This window comes from Schistocerca piceifrons, chromosome 7 (assembly GCF_021461385.2).
Source record: "Schistocerca piceifrons isolate TAMUIC-IGC-003096 chromosome 7, iqSchPice1.1, whole genome shotgun sequence".
Lineage (NCBI taxonomy): Eukaryota > Metazoa > Arthropoda > Insecta > Orthoptera > Acrididae > Schistocerca > Schistocerca piceifrons.
The window spans coordinates 394,953,126-394,977,522 of NC_060144.1; the positions used below are offsets into that span (position 1 = coordinate 394,953,126).

General features: G+C 39.4%; 1 protein-coding gene across 1 annotated transcript in view; it reads left to right on the forward strand.

Annotated features, from left to right (window-relative positions):
- Positions 1 to 24,397, forward strand: part of LOC124805169 (neuropeptides capa receptor-like) — a gene marked incomplete at its 3' end in the record, with an annotated part of 1,111,251 nt that overhangs the window by 917,356 nt on the left and 169,498 nt on the right. The gene's annotated exons all lie outside the window — the stretch shown is intronic.

Here is a 24,397-nt window from a genome sequence, read left to right on the forward strand (position 1 = left end):
ATTTTAATATCTTAGCACGTACACCTCTCACAAAAAAAGAAAAGGTCCTCGGCCATCCAGCACGAAGATACTGTAGATTCCCAATTAAGTTTACTATTCCAATTAGGAATAACTTAAAGAGCACTGGACCATCATGCTAGAGGACCTGGAAGTATTAAAAGCTCTCTTGCCAGCATCGGGGATGCTACGAGTGTGCGTCAAATGAAAACCTTAAATATTTCTTTAAATATTACTTATTTTGCAGAAGTGGTACAAAGCTGCATCACGTTTCAACATAATCTCCCCCACGCTCAATGCAAGTCCTCCAGCGCTTACAAAGTGCATAAATTCCTTCAGAATAAAATTCTTTTGTTAGTACCTGCAACCACTCACGCACCGCGTGGCGTACCTCTTCATCAGAAAGGAACTTCTTTCCTCCCATTGCGTCTTTGAGTGATCCAGACATATGGAAATCACTTGCAGCAAGGTCTGGTGAGTATGGTGGATGAGGAAGACACTCAAAATGCAGGTCTGTGATTGTTGCAACTGTTGTACGGGCAGTGTGGGGCCTCGCATTGTCATGTTGCAAAAGGACACCTGTTGACAGCAAACCACGTCGCTTTGATTTGATTGCAGGCCGCAGATGATTTTTTAGGAGACGTGTGTATGATGCACTGGTGACATTGGTCCCTCTAGGAATTAAATGCTTCAAAATGACTCCTTTTTTGTCCCAAAAGACAGTCAACATGTGGAGCGGCGGGTGGAGTTTTATTGCTGTTATATATACTGTAGAATTGTAATGTAGAAAAGATGCATTTCCCTGCCATTTAACAATATGTGGGGCGGCTGGTTGAATTAATTGTTATATAAATGTTCCTATTATTGATGCTGTCTTTTGCCGTTCTCAACACTGGCTCTCTAACTACTATATTGGCAACCAGAAAGTGATTAGCAAAACGTGAAGCCTGTTATTAGAATTCCTAGTGCCACTTCATCTGAGAAATACACTTATAGCTACAGCTTATAGCTCTGAGGAATCAGGAGATTGTCTGGGATTCATAATCAAAAATGATCGTGAAAAAACGTTCGCTATATTCTGAAAGCCACAGATCAAAAAAAAAGAATCCACACAATCTGACTAACAGAGCAGTTCAGAGTCTAATGCGCTGATGCAACTATAACTGCCCAAATTAAATGTTTAATTGAATACTGGCCATAATTTGATGATAATGTTCATCAAACGCTGCGCTAAATAATGGTAGAATGTCTGTCCTGCGACGGCACGTGAAAATACGACATACGCAAACTGAAGATATATCATTAAAAGTCATCCCAGAATTTACACTTCACTCGAAAACGATTTCATGATTACGCGTATCCCGAGTAACCTAATACGGCATCCGAGGCTGTTTATAGCAATGATACCGACGCGACGCGACTCCCGACACGGGTGGTGTGATATTCAGCGTCTGGAGAGAACTGGGGCCTTTTTCCCTTGCGCAGCGTTCTTATATATAAATCCGCGGTGCGGACGGCTAAGGGAACGCCTGATCTAATCGGCTCTCCCAACTAGCCGCTGGGTTAGTAATGCCACACATTAAGTTATTGGATATATCATCGCTTCCTTTGCTGATGGCCGATGAAGCTCTCAATTTAAATGTGCATTCAGCACACAGGTAAGTAATCATAATAAAAGTCTGACGTGGCTAAGTAAAATATTTTGGGCGAGAGAATTAATTTAATTACACTACACGCAGTAGACGAGCTCTGAACTTGCCCTTTGGAGATACGCTATCGCTACAGTTATATAGTTATTCAGGTGAAACTTCTCACATTTTTATTATTATAGCGGATCTCCATTCTACTTAAATTTAAACATCCTAGACTTATTTATTAGCCTACTTAATCTATCTTGCTTCCTTAATTTTTAAGACAAAAACCAGAAAATATTGAATTTCAACTAAAATCTTAATTTGTGAGATCCAGAAGATTTTTCCTACTAAATTATTATGAAAAAGGAATCTAAATATAAATTTTTAAGTCTCTAGCTCTTTTCTGTTGCGCAAATGATTTTTACAGAAAAACTTCCAAATTTTGAAATGGTTAAAGTTATTGAACTGACATTCAACACTTATTGATTTAGTATTACTCCTGACATGCTAGAACCGTTTCAGGTTATTTACTTGATTTTTAAAGTATTGCGCAACATTTATGACGTCAGAGCTAGTTACAGCGGACTAGGTTGGCACACAACGGAAAGACTGATGAGAATTTTATAAGGCGTGAGTAGGCTGCTTCCCTACAAGCATAACCTTCCCTGCTGATGGTTCTGCTCGAAACTTCTTTGGTTTTGGTGATGAGGAATGGTGCCATTCCTTGCTCGCTCTTTTCGTTTCCGGTTGGTGGAAGTGAACCCAGGTTTCGTCCCCAGTAACGATTCTTGCAAGTAAGCGATCACCTTCTCATTCAAAGCGCCGAAGAAGTTCTTCACAAGCATCAACAAGTCGTTCTCTCATTTTAGGAGTAAGCTGCCGTGACACCCATCTTGCTGACACTTTGTTAAACTGGAGCACATCATGCACAATGTGGTGTGCTGACCCATGTCTATTCTGTAAATATGCAGCAATGTCATTCAGTGTCAATCGGCGGTTTTCGTTCATTATGACTTCAACTGCTGAAGTGTCCTGTGGAGTCACAACTCGTTGTGTCTGACCTGGACGAGGAGCATCTTCCACTGAAGTCACACCATTTGCCAACTTCCTACTCCATTCGTAGACTTGCTGCAGTGACAAACATTCTTCACCGTACTGAACCTTCATTCGTCGTTGAATTTGAATAGGTTTCACACCTTCACTACGCCAAACCCGAATCACTAAACGCTGTTCTTTCCTGATGAAAGTCGCTGATACTGCGACGGTATGTGTCAATCTGCACTATGCTGCTACCTACAGGCCATTATGCACGCTGTTTGTTGCATGCATACCAATTACAGGATAACGGCGTGAAATTTCGATCACAAATTTAAGGTTTTCATTTGACTCACCATTGTATATCGGGCTGTGTTATCGACGGGCCACTGATGGTCACTTGGCGATTGCCTGTGGTGTCTCCCCAGGCCGTTTGTAAGGACAGCGTGCCAATGGGTAATGCAACTGTACTGTCATCTCAATCCCAGTGTGGTAAACATTCGATAGAAATATGAATCTGCCCCTGTAAGGTAGCTAATATTAGGTGCAGACCATAACAAATTAATTAGAAAAGCTGCTGTCTTGTAACTAGAATGCATGAATTAATGAAAGTGAAATTTTATGATCTATTCTAGAAAGCCAAAACAGCTGTTCCCTTTTTCATTCTACATACAATTTATCAACTGTGATTTCAGGGGCAAGTGATACACAACAATCTTGTTCAATTACTTTCAACACTCAATAACAAAATATTTAACTCTTTGAGATACTGAATTGGCAATTATTAAATCGTTACCTCTACAAATGAAAATTTTATCACAGGCAAGAATGATCAAAAATCTTCATCTATTAAATTTATTTCTACGATATCGTAGCTGGTCAATGAACTAAGGTGGTGAAGAATAAATGTACCTTTTAAACTAATGAAACAACTCTCATGTGCCCACTCAATGTGGGGGTAGGTTAGTATCCTAGCTTTTGGTCAAAGCGTATGCAGATTGGAGTGAGCAAAATCTCGACTCAACATTTCCTGTGGCCTAATGTGCGAGGGTACTTTACCAATCAGGATCTGCAATGGTGTTGTCTCTGTGCTGGACCTGAAACGCTAATTGCCTACTCTCTTCTTGACGGAATTCACTCAGTCTCAACTTTCCGTAGAACGTTAATGTTTCCGTTGTCGAAATAATGGCTATTGCAAACGCACTAAGGGTTGGAATGACGTGCACAATTTCGTTGCCGGCAAAAATTCCCACACGAATAATTAACTTCCTCTTTGCTATCTATTTTCACGACACGTGAAGCATATGGTCAACACTTTGCCGATGTTTAGCTCTCAAAGCCCTAGCCATTTTCCACACACTTGTGCGGTCCACCGTGAGACGAGAGAGATCTAGAAACTTTTAGTTCGCAAAATGCTTTAATGTAATGGAGATCTCCTTAAGATGTCGCATTTGCATCGCCCAGTATGGCTTCAGCCAACCGCCCTTTCATTAGAGGTGAATTTTTATTTTTCTTGCCGGGTCGCCGCTAGCCCCGTTGAAGCCGTGCAGCCACCTACGCTTGGTCCTGGCAGTATTTACGTTAAAAGGAATAATGTATTGTTCTGGCCTTATCCCTTTCTTCACTGAAGCTCGGCGTTCTCCTGTTAAGTGGGGTTACCCCATGCCCCATGCCATTAACCACCTGCTCGGTTCGTCTCCAAAATGCATTTCACTTTAACTTATTTATGCATGGCCTGCCCTTATACTGATAGATATTCTTTTGTTAGTTTTCGCTAAATGAGATTACTGCAACTGATTTTTGTTGATAATATAGTTTTCTGTACTGTACTGTATATACTGATTGTACTGTCGTTATGGACTGATCTCATGTAAGGTCCGTAAAATCCAGATACCTTACACCGTGTGCCAACTTCCGTAATATGAAAACAGCCCTCAGCCCCCATGTGCTCTCCGTTTTTCAACTTGTGTCTAGCCGCGTCTGACTTTCCTGAAATCGATTCATTAAGGTGGCCTTTTTGTAGGACACCGCAGTGCTTTTGTCTCCATATACTAGCAGCAGTAACAAAAGGCAAGACCTGTCATTTCTAATTATCCAGCGCAGCTGTACATCAAGGCATTCAGTATGCAGTCACTGTCTTCCTGATCCACTGAACGTCGCAAGAACAACGAAAACGTAAGCGATTAAGCTGTCAGCACTTGCCGCCTGTCAGTATTAGGCAAGACCAAAACTTCTTAGGATTGTTCATCATACCGGTTGGTAAGGATTTAATTTCACCTCTTTCAATGCTTCTCATTTGCTCACCTTACATCCCATTTGTTATCGTTCATCCTTTGTTTGTCAACGACACTTTCACTCCAATTGCATCTATGATGGAGCCTTCTATGTTCTCGTACCACGTCCCTAGGACAGTTATTGAAACAGAGCTGCTCTTACCTACACTCACAACTTTGGTTACTTGCTTACGGGCCTAAGGCCTATTGTAACATGTTTTTAACGTTAATTCATTCCATGTTTTCATTCCCAGAAAAGAAAATTTGAAGCCGACTACGCAGATAATCTGCAGTGTGCTTGCTGTTTCGCAGAGAAACAGTAATTTTCTAACTTTTTACTTTGATTTTAACAATGGTAGATATTGATTCTTTAATAGCCTTACGATCATTACCCTTTCTCTCTTTCGTTCGTTAATTGTAAATGTTGGGGTGTGTTAGTTTCTAGAAGATCTAAGACAGACTCGCCACTTGGTTCTGTAAACAGCTGCTCTTGTGGTTTTCTGAAAAGGCGTTCAGAACAGCCACACATCAATCACTGGTCCAGCTTTTAATCGCAAGTATCTCTACGCTCTAGAGCTGATAAATTGAAACCTCCCTCTATTACAAATGGCATGGTCAAAAATTTACAAATCATATTCTGCAAGTTTTGTCTGAAGCACCCAGCTGCTGCAGCTCGCGCAGCAAGTGGTCTATAAAAACATGTGACTTGCCATTTTTACGCACCGTTGATGCTTCCTACCTTCCAGATTATATATCATCCGGAATCAGGTTTCCTAGCGATCATCTTGATCCCATGGCACATTTTCAATATGCATTCCATGCTTTTATGTTCCAAAATATGCCCCAATAAATGTTCACGTTGTGCCAGAAAGAATGCTTCCCATTAGCTTTAAAAAAAAGATGGAAAATATATCTAGTTTTGTAACCACTATAATAAAGAAAAGCAATGCGAAGCAGTTACAAGACTGATGATGGAATGGTAACAGTCATTAGAGGTAGAATAATAGTTCGGATGCGGTAACAATAGGGAATGATAACGTTCATATCCTATTTACAGATGCCGCCCTCGTGTTTGTAAGTGACGATGTAGGGATTATTAAAGAAAATTTAGTTCTGGATGACTTTCGGGTATTTGCACCGTTGTCTTTCCGAATGTGAATCTAGTGTCTTAGCTCTGGTGACATCTGGATCATTTTGTATCGAATAGAAAGGGTCCAGAGATGTCGGTAGCTTAGAATCTTTCATCTGTTGTCACTTTATTTATTGCAGGCCCACTGGGTTAAGCATGCTGTCCTCTTGCAGTAAGCTTCGAAATTGGTAGCGGTATATGTTACTTAATATTTCGCAACACTCGGTACAGGTGTTTCACTTTTAAACCACATTAAACTCCAACAAGGAACTGATACCACAGGTAATAAGCTAACACTGACCATCAAAGTTTTGGACCAGCAAATTTAAAACCCCATTCTGCTGCCGTTAGGAGCTTATAGAGCCGGATTTTGTCTCGAGCGGTCATTTTTCACTGCTCTCTAACTACCTGCGTATTCTTTTATACAGCACAATAGCTTTATGACGTAAGTCCCCTGAATTCACGTTTCATACGCGGAATTATGTGGAGTGAAAAATAACAAAAAAGAAGTAAAAACACGTTCACCGCCCTCCTATTCAGACCATTATAATCACTGTCATGTGAGAAGATGAGAGCTTCTGGATTATCTGCTCGTAAAACAGAATGCGAGTAAAATAAAATGGTGAAAGCTCAACGTTGGGGACGAACACTGCTCCGTGTACGTTTTTACAGCATGGGTAGGGCCGGCATTAGTTTTACATTTATATCTGAATCGGTATCCATGTCTGATAATGGAAGCAAGAGTTTTTGTATACCTTTGACGGGAAACAAATATTTGAGTACTTTATAAGTTTGAATCGTGAGATGTTCGGGTAATATACACAGTGTAAATGGAATAAATGAACGGAAATACAGAAGACTTCGACGTCGTGACGTGTTGAGCGACCGTCCCCTAAATTCATCAGTGAGTGAAACTTGTACTAACTATTTCCCCATCTATGAGAAGAAATCGAGAATTACTTGGCTGGCACAGACATTTCACAGCTGTCGAATACCAGTCAGTGTGTATTGTTGAAACATGTTGCGCACTGCGTTAAGTGAAATATAATCTTCATGTGGAAAACAGTTTTCTTTATACAGCTTTTTAAAGTATTCTTTAGTTTTCTTTATATAGCTTTTTAAAATAATCGTTTTGGATTAAAGTGAATAAATTGGAATATCCTGCCGTCATTAATTTCCTCGTCTTCGATGACTTGTTGCCACCGGTAAATTTACCTAATGAAGGTGATGTTTACAGCGTGTCTACTGCTTTGTTATCAACTTTTATATATTTCCGCGTATTATATCGTGTGCCAGTGTTTCTCTATAAGACGATCCATGTGAATAACGTATCAGAAATACGTTCGCAGGTCAGAATATTACACTACTGGCAATTACAATTTCTACACCAAGGACAAATGCAGTTGATAAACGGGTGTTCATTGGACAAATATATTATACTAGAACTGACATGTGATTACATTTTCACGCAATTTGTGTGCATAGATCCTGAGAAATCAGTATCCAGAACACCACGTCTGGCCGTAATAAAGGCCTTGATACGCCTGGGCATTGAGTGAAACAGAGCTTGGATGGCGTGTTCAGGTACAGCTGCCCATGCAGCTTCAACACGATACCACATATCATCACGAGTAGTGACTGGCGTATTGTGACGAGCCAGTTGCTCTGCCACCATTGACCAGACGTTTTCAATTGGTGAGAGATCTGGAGAATGTGCTGGCCAGTGCAGGATTCGAACATTTTCTGTATCCAGAAAGGCCCGTACAGGACCTGCAACATGCGCTCGTGCATTATCCTGCTAAAATGTGGGGTTTCGCAGGGATCGAATGAAGGGTAGAGACACGCGTAGTAAGACATCTGAAATGTAACGCCCAAAGTGCCGTCAATGCGAACAAGAGGTGACCGAGACATGTAACCAATGGCTCCCCATGCTATCACGCCGAGTGGTACGCCAGTATGGCGATGACGAATACACGCTTCCAATGTGCAGTTCACCGCGATGTCGCCAAACACGGATGCGACCATCATGATGCTGTAAACAGAACCTGGGTTCATCCGAAAAAATGATGTTTTGCCATTCGTGCACCCAGGTTCGTCGTTGAGTACACCATCGCAGACGCTCCTGTCTGTGATTCTGCGTCAAGGGTGACCGCAGCCATGGTCTCCGAGCTGATAGTCCATGCCGCTGCAAACGTCGTTGAACTGTTCGTGCAGGTGGTTGTTGTCTTGCAGACGTCATCATCTGTTGACTCAAGGATCGAGACGTGGCTGCACTGTCCGTTAGAGCCATGCGGATAAGATGCCTGTCATCTCGACTGCTAGTGATACGAGGCCGTTGGGATCCAGCACGGCGTTCCGTAATAGCATCCTAAACCAACCGATACCATATTCTGCTAACACTCATTGGATCTCGACCAACGCGAGCAGCAATGTCGCGATACGATAAACCGCAATCGCGATCGGCTGCAATCCGACCTTTATCAAAGTCGGAAACGTGATGGTACACATTTCTCCTCCTTACACGAGGCATCACAACAATGTATCACCAGGCAGCGCCGGTCAATTGCTGTTTGTGTATGAGAAATCGTTTGGAAACTTTCCTCATGTGAGCACGTTGTAGGTGTCACCACCGACGCCAAGCTTGTGTGAATGCTCTGAAAAGCTAATCGTATGCATATCACAGCATCTTCTTCCTGTCGGTTAAATTTCGCGTCAGTAGCACGTAATCTTCGGGGTGTAGCAATTTTAATGGCCAGTAGTGTTAAACTTTACAACTAGAAACGTTTTATATAGATGATTCCATAGGGATATTTAGGAGGAGGAATGGATTTACAGGCAATATTGTTCTGTTAGAGAGTGAAGTTGATTCTGTTCGGCTATTCGTGATATGCGGTTGTACCTTGGTTTCTTACGGTAAGAACTGCAGTTACAGCGGTTGATATTGTGACGTTACCTGACTGTTACTGATGAGTTGTTGCTCTTTTAAAAAGTAGCCATACGAGAAAACTGCCTGCTTCTTTACCTTTGATTACTCGTACTTTAGGGATATGCATGACTGTTTAAAAGGAATAGCCATAGCCAAACACGTCTGCTGTCTTGCCCCGCAGATAATTCGCTGCAAATAATGATCTGGACCTGTGATCCCGCAGTTAGATAGTGTATGTATAGGCTAGAATTGCAAGCTAATAAACCATACGAAAATAGAAAACCTAAGTTAAAAGAATAATTTAATAGCAAGGGTTCTATTAGAATTTCCGTAATTGATGTAGAGGATAGCGCATTATGTTGAAATTTGTTTATTCAAGATGGGACAATGGAAGTAATGGGAAGTGGTCATACGATATTTAATTAAAATACAGACAGAAAATACCCTTATCAAATGCGCTTGATTTACATTGAGAGAGCGTTACGAGAATGGCATTAAAGATACTCGAAAACTACGTTCATTTCATAACTAAAATACATGAAAAATTCACCAGCCAAAATAATTCAGAGTTCAACGTGCTGATTTGCAAATTAACACACATGTTACAAAGAATATTAACTCATACTTCATCTATTCTCAATTCCGTAATGCAAGCGGAAAAAATTGGAGGCCTACTCTGGGGAACATCCAGGTATCTCATGAATTAGTGTCTCTTCAAATGTTAGAGTATTGTAGTGGCCATTCACTATCCAGAATTAGTTACTTATGTGACTGAATCACACACGTTACCACAGCCAGATCTGACTTTTTCCAGCACTCGAAGCAAATTGTCCAGAATCGCTACCTTGAGCTCATCATTCGAAAAATTCCCAGTCTCCAGTTGACTCTCACAGTATTCTGCTACTGTCTACTTTTCCTTTGGCTGAAAGCCATCCCCACTAAATAGACCAGTACATTGTCCAGTTCTACAGACATATTTTGACTTAACACGACCACTTCTTGGTCTAAACTAATATTTTACAACAATATTTAAATAAAGAAATGCCATAAAGATTTATTTGTACCAAATCATTTGAAACAGATATCAGTTGGTTCATAAATAGATAAGCCAGCATTCTTGCGTAAGTGCACTCATGATAAATAACAATGGTCTGTCTTTAAATATTGCTTGCACAATTACTCTTGCATTCTTGACAGACGCGTCTTTAGGTTTCCTTAACAATTGTGGTGTCTCCTACAACATTAAAATGACCACTTTTCAATTAACACAGTGTTTTAATACTATTTGTAGTCAACATTTAAATAAAGTTTCTGGCAAAATAGTGAACTGTCCATTAATTAAAAACAAAAGTGTGAGGAAGTGTGAGGTATTGATGCCGTGTTCATTTATTGTGTAGGTGTGGAGAGTACGATGTTCTGACAAACATTTGCGTAATAAAAAAGATGTAAAACACATAATAAATCAAGAAATAAAATAGATGTCGAAACGTAGCTTTCAGAGATGCTGGCTATAGTGCAATGTTATCCTGTGAGATATCGTATATTGAAATCGTTTGAAGTGTTTAAAAGTTGTTAATTCATATCTTCACTATGAAAATGTTTATTCGCTGTGAAATATTTACTTGTGTGGTTTCAAAGCTATTGAAATATTATTTGATTTACTGGATTCACTTCATTTATCTAAGAAAGTAAATGTATTCAGGTTTGCTTCAAAACTGCACTGTAAATTATTATAGATTCTTGTAGAGCTGCAAGAAGTCATCTTTCAGCTGGTCTGACACTCCGCCCTTTCTTGGAGCATTGTCTGTTCTATGGAACGGCCATGTGAACAACAGCCGTGCTGATTCCCTGCTTTGGGACCTATCCATTTTCTGTGACGTACTTTTTGTACGTGCACACGTCCGTACTGGTTGCATAACTATACCTGATGCAGTGCGCATTGAGACCTGAGCTCGAAAACGTTCAGCTGCGTAACAAAATCATGTTACTTCGTACCAGTTATGGGCGGACGATTAGCTCGCCTAAATACACCTAACGTCACAATATAGAGTCGATGACCTTCCACCGGAAAAGTGGCTTACGGTTCACAACTGCAGGGTTAATGAACAGCGCTTCTTAGCTTTCAAAAAGAGTCTTCCTCATTGAATACATACATACATACATACATACAACGCAAGTCATCTGATTAAAACAGAACGGCTGGACGAAAAAAAAAGAAAATAAACTACTTGTTTTAATGAAACTACCCCAGTTCACAAGCGTTCTTAAGGAACATTAAAACTGAGGAATTTGATGTTACACATTTTTCGTCCGTTGACTATTTCGGCTATTATTTTATACAAGACAAACTCGAATTTCAGCAGTAAAATTTCTTAGTATACGAAAAGTATCAGTTGTATAAACGAATGACTACAATCAAAATTTGTGCCGGACCGGGTTTACAAACCGGATTTCCTGCTTATCTTGAATTTTGGCTTTTCATTAGGCGATCCGAGCGCACCTCATGTCCACTGCGGAACCTTATTACGTCGTCAACTGCGTGTGTACACTCTGCACTCATATATTTCTTAAGTATATTCCCATACAGAAGAGAAATTTTAATTGATAGTCGCTTGCCGGGTAAATACGATACTTGCGGTGCCTGTGTTGTTCAGAATTATGATGAATATACAGGCACCGTGGCGACTACAGACGTTATAAAATAAATGAGATGCATTTGCAACTTCAAATATGTACAACCATCGGCTCTACGCATGCTTGCATGTTTGAACGAACATTGCACCGTACTTCTGATCAACATAGGCATTTCTATATCCCAGAGTTTTTTGGGAACAGATGAGTCATGGTCTCCGGTGGCTCGCTAAAGAGTGATTGCATATCTTGTAAACCTTTTTTTATGATAAAAGAGGTAATGAAGAACAAACAGGTGCACATAAATCTGATAAAAGAAGTAGAGTTTGAAGAGATCTATAACGCGCTGACAGGATTGAAGGCCATCGAAACAACGGGAGTAGATGGAATCCTACCAGAATTCCTTAAAAATCTAGGATCAACTAGAAGAAACTGGCTAGCAAAACTCTGCTCTGAATGCATCTAGCAGAAGAAACTAACTACTGTATGGAAAGAAGCCAAGGTAGTCGCTGTCCTGGAACCAGGTGAGACTGGGGAAAACCCCAAACATTTTAGAAGAATTACTCTTTTATGCGCTTCGTATAAGTTATTTAAGAGATTTATGATGGTCAGACTCTCCCTATATATATAGAACACTCACTACCAAAGGAGAAATCAGGTATTAGGCCTAAAAGAAATTGTTTAGATAAAGTACTTGCCCTCACAACATTTATCGAAAAGGGCTACCAGGAGAAGAAGAAAACTGGCGTTGTCTTGTCGCATCTAACCTCATCATATGATATGGCCTACTTTATAAATAGATAGAAAAACTCAGAGCAGCCAGACCTATAAACTTATGAAGAACATTGTAACTGGAGGAAAATTTAGAATCACTTTTAAAGGCAAAACCAGCAGATACGTAGGACGCAGCAACAAACTCCCACAGGGCATCGGTACTGGTCCCCTTATTATTTAACTTGTACACTGCAGATGTCCCAGAAACAAAGTCATGTTCTCTTATATACGCGGAGGATATGCAATAGCTTATCAAAGCATATATTTTGAAAAAGAAAAAAAAATACAGCGGAAATTCAACGAAGATCTAAACCTGTTTCACCTTTACTACACCATATGGCATCTACAACCGAATGGAGACAACACAGTAAGTGTAAACACGCTTCTCAATAACAGACAATCCATGAGTAGGCTGAACATCCGCATGAATAACGAGACCATTAAACATGAAGACAATCCTCGGTAACTTGGATTAAAGCTAGAGGATACAAAAAAAAAAAAAAACTGGAAACTAGAAATGCTTTTCTACCCAAACTCACCGGAACCACCTAGGGATGTGATGCAAATACGTTGAGAACGTCTGCCTTGGCACTGGTATTCGGCGTTGCCGAGTATTGTGCACCTGTATGGGTTGCAACTGTGCCTATATCAAAAATCGATATCCAGCTAAGAGAAACAGTGAGAATAATACAGCGATCACTTAAACCTACACTTACAGATTGGCTACCTGTATTGTCTAACATAGCATCAACTTAAATCAAAAGCAATCAGCTGCCATCAAGAGAATGTAGCATAATACTAGCAAACCCAAACCTTCTAATACACCAGGAACTGACACCAGAAAACCACCTGAGATCGAGGGCACCTCTATGGCATACAGGTGAAGAGGTGTTTCCCTTTGACCCAGAAAATAAATGGAAAAGTTTATGAAGTAGAAGCTCAGTAAAGAATGGAAAACAGGTTACTGACACAAGCATACCAATAGAGGGCTTTAAGCTTTCCAGAAGAGTGTGGGCTACGCTGAACCGTGTGAGGACGGGTGTTGAAAGATGCAGGGAGATGATGAAAACATGGGGCCTCTCGAACGATCCTCAGTGCGAATGTGGACTCAAACAACGAATGGCCCACTTGATCGAGTGTACTGTGCATGTTTTAATGGTGAACTGGACGATACACATAACCTCACAGAGAATGCCATTGAATGGCTTAAGAAATAAGTTATCTGGTATAAAATTTTGTATTTTGTATTATTTAGCTGTCCGCTGCTCGTGGTCTCGCGGTAGCGTTCACGCTTCCCGAGCACGGAGTCCCGGGTTCGATTCCCGGTGGGGTCAGGGATTTTCACCTGCCCTGAGATGACTGGGCGTTGTTGTGTCGTCTTCATCACCATCATTCATCGCCATTACGATTGGAGGAAGCCAACGGCAAACCACCTCCATTAGGACCTTGCCTAGGGTGGCGGTGCGGGTTTCCCGCATCGTTCCCCTACGTTCTGTCAAGAAGTATGGAACTTCATCATCATCATCATTATGTAATTAAGTATTGCTGAATGTCTCATATTAATGCTGTAATGTCCCTGTTTAATATTTCGCTTTGAAAATGCCCATCGAGTAAGGAAAATAAATAAATAAATAATTTTACCCCTTTGAATCTGTGCTGCACTGGAACTATCTGCAAAACTGTGCAGACGTTTACGGTATGCGCCCACTTTACCCGTCCCCCTCGAGTGTTAATTGTACGTTAACAGTGATAATCAGTAGCACTGATAGCTTTAGTGACGAAAAGATGGCCGATATGCACATCGTGTGTGGGTTCAGTGGAAACAGTGGATGAGTAGCTCACTGATGTTCTGCACACCTGTACCTGCAGCGAAGGCAACATTACAGCACTGCACTTTTTGATCTGTAAAAAGGCGTCTCAGAGGTTTTAAATAACTGTGTGTCCGACGTTTAGTTAGCCCATACTATCTGCCTTTTCACTGTTGTGAATGTGTTTACCTAGAAATAAACACTTAGATAGGAGACCGAATAAACCAATATTACTCTGTACTGAGAAACTGAAGATCACTGGTCCCTCATTTAGAATACCGAGTAAACATCGCCCATCAACCGCTCAAGTTTTGCTGTGGACTTAGATTTCACCCCAAGCAATAAGTGCGAACAGGAACTGACGTTTTACAATCAGCACACATCCCGTATGCAATTATCAAAATGTATAGTGTGTCCAGTGTATCCTATGAACGTGAATGGAGTAAACTGCAGCTGGTACAGGAATTAATTGGTAAGGAAGGTTACATGAGAGCATCATGTCTTTCATATCCTCATATCAAGTTAAAATTTCATTGACAAAGCCAAAGAAATAGGAATAAGAAGAATCTACATAAAGGACTAAAATCACTTCCCTTGGTCGAGAAAGGGGTCTAATATCAGGAACACACATTTTTAATAAATTGCCAGCAACCATTAAAAACTTGGTTTGAGATAAAGCACGTTTTAAACAGAGTAGAAAGACATTTTGCTAGGCAACTCCTTTTACTCCATAGATGATTATCTTAACAGGGACTGTTAAGTCAGCTTAAGTAAAAGTATCTGTTAGATTTCAGTTCTGGCAACACTTGGTCACAACAGTCAAGATTAGGTATTTTGTGTATGATAAATTTATTAATAGTGCGTAAAAGTGTTTCATTCTGACAGTGTGTTAATTCTGTAAATATTAGATGTCCCAATTTACTTCACTGTATTAGCTTATTTTCTTATTATCTCCTGACTAATGATCAGGGTATTAAGTATTATATTCAAATGTTTTATGGTTTTATGTCATACTTTCTGACATGTTCCACACCCACGAGAATCATTTTTTGGGTCTATGGAACGAAAACTGAATCTAATCTAATCTAATCTAACCTAATTGAAAGTTTGTTTAATCATTCTCAATTAAGCTCAAATAAGCCAGTGTTTATTTATTGTTCCCAGTTCGCAAACAAGCATGTGGTCGCATTTAGAATAATTCCTACCGGGAGTTAATTGATGAATTAAAATTTATTATAACACTAATTACTTTGCATGTCGCGCGTACCTTCGTTAATACGTGCACTCGGTAAATCCTCCCTTGAAAAATTATAAATTACTGTTAACTCCCACGGCACACGCTTGTGCGAATTTATATCGACTAGTCTGTTCAGCTACAGCACTTCCATCGCTCCAGAAATAGTCTCGTCTTGCTTACACCAAAAGCTTTTGGTTCACCTACAGCAAGGCTGACTAGCTCAACAAGACCCTAAATCAAACCCCGATTTAACATTTTTCAAAAACATGTTCATTTTGTAGCGCACGTGTTTCTGAAGAGTTTGACGTATAAAACAGATACGTTCGACGAAATGTAAGACATTTTATTTGGTCTTAACTGTGTCAAAGTAAAGTGCCAAGCCTCTTCAGATAGCGTTCTTCTGTTGCATCTCACTGTATTTCGTTCCGTGGAATACAAAGGTTTATTTTTTGTAATGGAAGCTATCAAGCCTATGTTCAGGACAGTGGAAATGAAAATGTCCTGTGGTACCTATTCTTTTCCCTGTCGGCCTGTTTGACTTCCTACCCCCTCACAATGAATACTGGGTGGGATTATACGTGACCGCGAGAATAAGTACTCATCATAAAACTTGCAATCGTTATTTCCTATTAGCTAATTACTTTCTCTTTTGTGTGACATTATATTAAATATAGGAAACATAAAAGCAGTAAAGATAAAAGACAAGCAAGACAGTACACATTTCTTCAGTCCTTAGCTACAGCTATACACGGCGTTCTTTCCTTTATACGAAACAATCAGGGTTCGTCAAAAGTTTTGCTACATGAAAAATCAAAATGTCGATGTCCAATACTGAAAAAGCTGGTGTGTTTTTTCGATTTGATTACGCCTATTTTGTCACTGTCTGCTAGATAAAACGAAATAGGACTTTCTATCCTTGCAGCATTTCTAACACATACCAAATATGAGAGAATCTTTCGGTACAAATTATCATTTTTATGTGCCTCATTTACATTAATAAGACGACTGAATATAATTCGCGAAGTACCAATATCAAACGCCTGGCCTACTACAAGCAAAGAGTATTATGCCAGGGAACAGTTTCACATTTAATTCATACGCTCCACTTTCTCAAACATGATATTGAAAAGTAGCAGTAGTACAACATTTTTATATCAATTTCGAATTGTCGTATTCTTCCATATAATTTGTGTGATGTCCCCGTTTCCTCATCTCCCTGGTTCTAAGAAACAATCTTGTAATCAATAATTCTGTAACTAATCCTGCCATTCTCAAAACGTTTTCCTTTTTCTCCGGTAAATTCACTAACCCTGCCAGTTCAGTTACCCCGCTTTGATCCTCCTTTTAGGAGTTATTACGTGTTCGCACAACATATTTTCCGCGCTATTCCGAGAATAGAATTTAAGCAGTTGCTAACTGGGAACTATAGAACTGGCCCTTAGCAGTGCAGCGATCTCGCACAAAATTTCTGTCAAAATTTCATTTTCTTGGTTACACCGAGAAGATAATATGTAATCTTCTTTACCTATTATTCCTGTTAGTCGTTTATATCGATCTGGTTGAATATGTAGATTTCGCTAATAATTACAAAAAAGCTTATGATTCGCACACCCATTCAACCACATGAACCCCCCACCCCTTTCCCTCCAGATTAGGCCAGCTTAAATCAAGGAAGTTAGCGAAACGCAACCACCTTTAAAGCACTCCGTCGACTGAAATACTAAACAGAAATATATGAGTCTTCAGATTTGAGCTTGTTTAAACAGTTTGTTTCGGGGGGTGTACAGAAAATTGATTTCATAAGTTCCTGAGGTTTCGTGTAGATTTTCTAACATGTATTACTCACATACGTTCTTCGTACTTATGATATGTCCTGGGAAACGATTAAAAACTAAATCACTCTCCTCTAGTGTGCTTTGCGAAGTATACAAAACAAATAAGTGAGGAAAAAGATACTGTGTGCATTGCGTTACCAGTGATCCAGCATTAAATGGAAAATTACGCTCAACGTTTCAATAACAAGAAATATTCACAAAGTTTTTCGAGTTTCATAGTATAAATAGAGTCTAATGAAAATACTGACAGTAATGTATAACTCGGATGCACATAGCGGAAGGGCTCTTTATAACCAGTAAAGACTTTATGCGAAATCTGTACTACTGTACTCAGACAAAGCGTTGTTCCCAGATATCTCGAAAAGTACTTGACGATTTACTTTAAATTTCACACTATACTCTAGAAAACGTTCCTACCGAGACAGGCTAAAGGATTTATACCAGTGTGTCCCACTTATCTTCACCACCCTAAATAGGTGTTTCTCCAGATGCAAATTACAAAATGATTCTAGCAAATGTTCTTTAGCTGTCAGGGTACATCAATCAGCATTTTTCCCTTCGTTGGAGCTTTGTTTTTTACAAAGGTATGACTTTTTAAAATAGCACCCTGTATTTTTTATTCAAGTTCATATCCACTGACTTTTCCTTATCTTCATAAGTCTAGAAGAAGCTTCGATTGTACTGTGTGACACTGTTTGAAACTTTTATGCCTTTATTCAGGAAAACTTTTCAGTTACGTAAGTATAATGTTTCTAAGGAGACTAATATTTAATATTATTAAATTAGTTTTATGATTTCTAACTTCCTTTTGGAAAGAGTTTCATCTTTTGGATCTCACTTAAATCTTCAGAATTAAATCTGTGTGGGTAATATAACTTTCTGGTCACTAACGGCTGTATGTAACCATTATTATGCTGAATATGAAACTTCTGTGTTTAAAGTACCTACATGCATTATTATTTAGATGCAGTTCTCATGGCCACAACACGTCAGATCATTCACATTTGACTAATCTCAATCTGATGAAAAGCATTTACACAGCATCAAAATGAGAATGTAAATTTAATGTACAGTAACTGTTTCCTAAGTACACAAAACCTTGCTCGGCTACGACCCTAATAAACTTTGACTCACCTTAGCGCAAAGTACTGATTTCTTGGTCTTACTGCTGCCTATCTTTAATAAATAACACTGCTTGCTATTAATTAATCTTGCCATGTGCTATGTAAGATCTTGCGCCCGTTAAAGTTAACAGTCGCATCTCGCGAACTGCAATGCGAAACCGATCTTCTTTTAAAACTATTCATTAACAAGGTGTGAAAAAGGCTGGATTACTGATCATTGTTATTATAAAGTGAACGCCAAACATAGGCCACTGCTAATTAATTTTTTCCCAAGATCTTTAGACGTTTATAGAATTGACTCTTTGAGCAAAATTTACGTTCAGTATTTGAAGATAAAAAGGGGTAAAAAGAAATGTATTCTATTCCGGCGCTGATGCGTGTACAAGATAGTGAAACTACAGTAACGTAATAGACAAAAAGTGCTAGATATGAAAATTAACAATCTAAATGAAAGTGTTTCCTGAACACCAACAAATTACATTTTTAACATCTTCCAAATTACAGCTATAGAATTCAGAAATTAGGTCTCTGCTTCACTACCCACGTCTTCTTTCAATCACTCTCGAAACCAAAGTCTCTCTCTCTTTCTTTCTCTCTCTCTTTCGCAAGCTGACCACTAGACAACTTTAAAGACTGTGGACTCCGGAGAACTCCCTTCATATATGTCATCAGGAAAATTGCTTACTGTGGCCAATATCACAGACAAGATGCCACTTCGCATACTATAACAGTCTTTCTTGTTGTACTGCCTTTTCACGTTCGCACTTTAGGGACAGAAGTAAATCACACACTGCCGAGACACTGAAGACTGTTTAAAATAGAACTCACCGTAGAAGCTGAGAAATCTACTTTTTTTAACGTTAAAGTGAACTGGAGTATGTTCTGCCATAGACGAACACGGAACAGGAGTCATGGCATTTTCGTGTTCGAGCCCTACTTCCCTTTCAGTTTTTGGTGATTCAGACATATCCCGCGATTCATTAATATAGCCACTGTCTTCCACAACATCGCTCATATTGTCTTGGTTAGCACGCGCGACAAGCATAGCTTCTATCTGTTAATTGACATCGGCGTGGTATCGTACGTAATTTAACTCGCACGTAGTGCCATCTGTTGGTGTGCTGCCTGAACTACTCTCGATTTCATTCTGCTCTCGCGTATCTAGATTCATTTCTAGTTTCCTGTCCATTTTAGTTCCCATTAAGTACTGACGCCTTTAATTTTCAATTTAATCTGAACTTTTACTATTCGTTCTGTCAAATAATGTACAGGTTCGTGCCGCTGGACCTTTTATGTTCACTCTATGTTTGTAAAATGCTAACTACTTATATTTTGTTCCGTCTGTAGATGCAAACTGAACAACGTCCTGTCACGCGGCGCCACGTATAAGACTCCTGTCTGCTACTGCTTTACCATAACCTCGAAGCTGGAGGCAGTTTGCAAAACGGAATTATTTTGTTAGAGTAATTATGGTATAAACCAACAGAGTAGTGTTACCCTCTGAGAGGAATTTTATTATGTTGACCGTATTGTACCTAATGGAAGTGGCTTATCGGAAATAAAAGTCAGAATTACGTAAACATTTAAACAGTTACAAATAATATTTTACTTAGCTATACTGTTTAGAGAGTAAAAAAAAAAAAAACGGTCGCCAGCCTAATTAGGCAAGAGAATGATTAACATTCTTGTCTAAGAAACTAGGTATGAGTAACTGTAACGGATAACACAATCTATAATTTACCACACGGGAGTGCAATGAACTCTGACACCTGCCTATGTTAACGTTAAGGTTGGAACTAACAACTAGAGCAGCACAAACTATTTGCAAAAATATAACAGATACCAAAACACACTATTACTTTCAAGGCTTATTCAAACTGAGTGGTCGTTATAACTTTACTATTAATATTCACCGCAGAATCATTAATTGGACACAGGTTAAGTACTAATTTTCAAACGCTTTATTAGTTGACGTAGAATTATAAATGTTGTTCACTGCAAAATTATGAGCTGGTAACAGGTTAAGTCTCTCTCAGTTAAATACTTTACTATTTAAAATGAAAGTTAATTTGAATTCACTAACAGGTTACTTCTCACTGTCTTTTGAATAAAGAAAGTATTGTTTTCGTAAATAATTGTTTTCCCATTACTAGTTACGTAGCATTAGCGTAATTGACAAACTGTGGATCGTATTATACTATTAATATGCACTTCGAATATACAAGAGAGACAAACACTTAGCAATCACGAACATATAATTTTCTACTATTTCAGTTTTCCACTTTTACTACAGTGAAACACAATGTTGACAAAATTACAAGAAACCGACTCACCTTTTAGAATTTACTACAGACAGCAATGTGATCATTTACTAAGAAAAACTTTATAAGCCTCAGACTTAAGAACTTTTAATTTTGAAGTTGGCAACAACACTTTAATAAGCAGTTTTTACAGGAAAATTATTTTCAGTAAGCATCATTTACTTTAACTCACTCTCTTGCCACATAAACTTTAACTTTCTTTTTATTATTTTCAAGAGGCATTAATTAGCAAAAACACTGGTCTTTAATTTTCTTTCAGTAGGGACACTCGGTAATCACTTTAGTTCAAACGGAGAGGAACTTGAGAGGTGTTATGATAAGGAAAAAAATCAAGGTAGGTACATAAAGTTACCTTATATTTGTGCACACTAAAACATCCAATGAGCTGATCCTTCACTGTACATTGCTATAGTGGTCCATTATAGTGATTGCGCAATGTGGTGGCGATTGCATGTTGGTAGGTGGAATTGCAGGTAGAATTGCTGGACTCTGTCATTTCTTGGTGGCGATGATGGATGCCAATTCCAGAATCGTTCCAGCTATTTATCCATCCATCCGAGGCATTGGAAAGTGGGAGAAAAAGCCTCTCTCGGAACCTGCACAATATACAACTTTTACATGGCAGTGCACAGTTTGGTAGCTCGTCCCCCGACTGAATCTTGTTTCCACCTTTTCTACCTAGGCCAACCACAATTAGCGCGCGCTACACAGTTCCGTTCCCGAGGGGAACCACTACACCTTTTACACACAAAATAACTAAGAATCCTAAGTGAAGGTCAGCAGTTACTTAACAGCAAACAAATACAATAAATAAAACAGAACATTTGCAAATATTGACATTTCTACCAAAAATTATTCACACAAAATTACAATTCCATACAGTAAGTTTTGTTCCCTCCAAATGGGACAAAGAATTTAAATGATAGATATACTACATTGCATATAATCAAACCACGACATCAAAGTTTGTACAAAGAAAGGAGTGTACAATTTTGTGTTATCTATTCAATCAAACACATTTACAGAAGCTTAACGATGTAATATTAAATGATACAAAAGAAAAATAAATCAGTAGAGCATTAGGGCTATGGTGTTACACACTGCTGCGGAGATCTGATTTCAACCTCGAGTTTCAACAACGGAAAATATACACATTAGGTGATACTTGATACACAGTATATTCCTTGTTGCAAGGGCCCAGGAGTACTTAATAAATGTCAAAGGAAAAAAAAATTACAATTTTCGTGTAAATTATTCCCCGTAAATTTTAATATTTCTATTGCTAACAAGACCTTACGATTAGCTGTGTTTTTTCATATGTTTAAAGTCGTACGTCCAAGGGCGTTTTGGATCTGAATTTAGGGTGCTGATTTCTTTGTAGAGTATCTTAACGAAGGCAGACAACACAAATATACAGTATTAAGTGTAATTTTACACCGAAATTGCTCGTCGGATCTATAAGAGAGTTATATAACTGAATTTTTCTGACGCAGACGTGCGTTCACATTATTACTTTGTGCCACAAAGGGCTCTCAATAAGGGAAGTGTCTCGGAGTGAACCAAAGCGAGGTTGTTCGGACATTGAAGAGATACAGAGAGGCAGGAAATGTCGATGACGTGCCTCCCTCAGGCTGACCGAGGGCTACTACTGCAGTGGATGACCACCACCTACGGAATACCGTTCGGAGGAACGCCACCATGTTGAATAATGCTTTTTGAGCAGCCATAGGACGTCGTGTTACAACTCATACTGTGCGCAATAGGCCGCATGCTGCGGAACTTCACTCCCAAGAGCTATGGCGAGGTCCATCTTTGCAATAACGACACCATGCCGCGGGGTACAGATGGGCCCAACAACATACTGAATGGACAGCTCAGGATTGGCATCACGTTGTCTTCACCGATGAGTGTCGCATACGCCTTAAACCAGACAATCGTTGGAGTCGTATTTGGAGGCAACCCGGTCAGGCTTAGACACACTGTCAAGCGAGGGCAGGATGTTGGAGGTTCCCTGCTGTTTTCGGGTGGCATTATGTGGGGCCGACGTACGCCGCTGGTGGTGACGGAAGGCGCCGTAACGGATGTGCGATACGTGAATGCCATCCTCCGACCAATAGTGCAACCACATCAGCAGCATACGGGTGAGACATTCATCTTCATGGACGACAATTCGCGCCCCAATCGTGCAAATATTGTGAATGACTTCCTTCAGGCTAACGGAATCGCTCGACTACAGTGGCCAGCATGTTCTCCAGACCTGAACCCTATCGCACATGCCTGGGATAGATTGAAAAGGGTTGTATATGGATGACGTGACACACATAGTACTCTGAGGGGTCCACACCGAATCGCCGTTGAGGAGTGGGACAATCTGGACCAAAAGTGTCTTGATGAACTTGTGAATAGTATTGGGTATTAGAGGTTCCAAGGTGTACATGAATCTGGACCACCACCTCTGAAGGTCTTACTGTGTGGTGGTACAACATGCAATGTGTGGTTTTCATGAGAAATAAAAATGGCGGAAATTATGTTTATGTACATCTCTATCCCAATTTTCTTTACAGGTTTCGGAACTCTCGAAACCGAGGCGATGCAAAACTTTTTTTGGTGTGTGTATATTTATCGAATGAAGAATTACTTTTGGCGAATCAGTTAGAAGCAACATACTGTGAGCAAATTTTGGTAAGCTTTAACACACCATACTTTCATTTTCGGCATCGGTTTTAGGTTTTTACAGTCGAAAAGATTTTTTTTAAAACATGGGAGAGCGTGTGTATTTAATGTAGTACTCTGTTTGGACGTTCGATATATTGAGCTCCGTGTAGATGCAGTGACAGCAGATAAATATATTTACGACCTGCTCTGGAATCCTCATTTTTATCGCGCTATACTTGCTGTTACGCGCGTGGGTGGTTGAAATTAGTGGTACTTTATCTGAGAATTCCATTTGGCGTCTGGTTTCTCTGCTGTTCGAAACAAGTTTTTTATGTGTCGGTTCCACCATAAATTTCAACTCTCGACTGAGATACAGTGAAAGGTGTTACCCGTTTTCCACGTGAAAGACAAAAACTTGAGCATCAAATAAGTCTGCTAATACGGCTAATACTGCATTTCCTGCGAATATTCGCAAATTTCAGCGTCAATACTGAAGCCTTTCAAACCCTTCCTTCTCGTTAGATAAAATTTCATTTTCTGCTGATGTTTTCATCATCGAGTTCAATGATTTCCAATTTACAACATCGCGTTTCTGGTAACTTTTTAATTTTTGTCGTTGATGTTCCGAAATTATTAAATAGTGGAGCTAATTTTTTCGCTGGATACCTCCCTGAGGATTTCCTGGACATTTTCGCTACTAGCTGGAAATCTAGCAAAGGCCACGTTTTATCTTTTTACTATGTACCTCCGTGTTCTACAAGACAGAATTGTGGGAAAAATTCTCTAATTCGAGTAACACTGATGGAATATTACAGTAATATAGCGTTTCAATATCAGTTAACTCGACAGTCGGATTAAATCATGGAAATTTTCAGCTACATGTCATCTCTCAGAAATAACATAGCCTGTCAGGAACATTCATGCAAATTTGTACAGTGTACACGTTCGTATCATTAATAAGCAGATCGACCAGGCTCTATAAAGCGTGTGAATTTCAATGTGGTCAGACGACCTGATA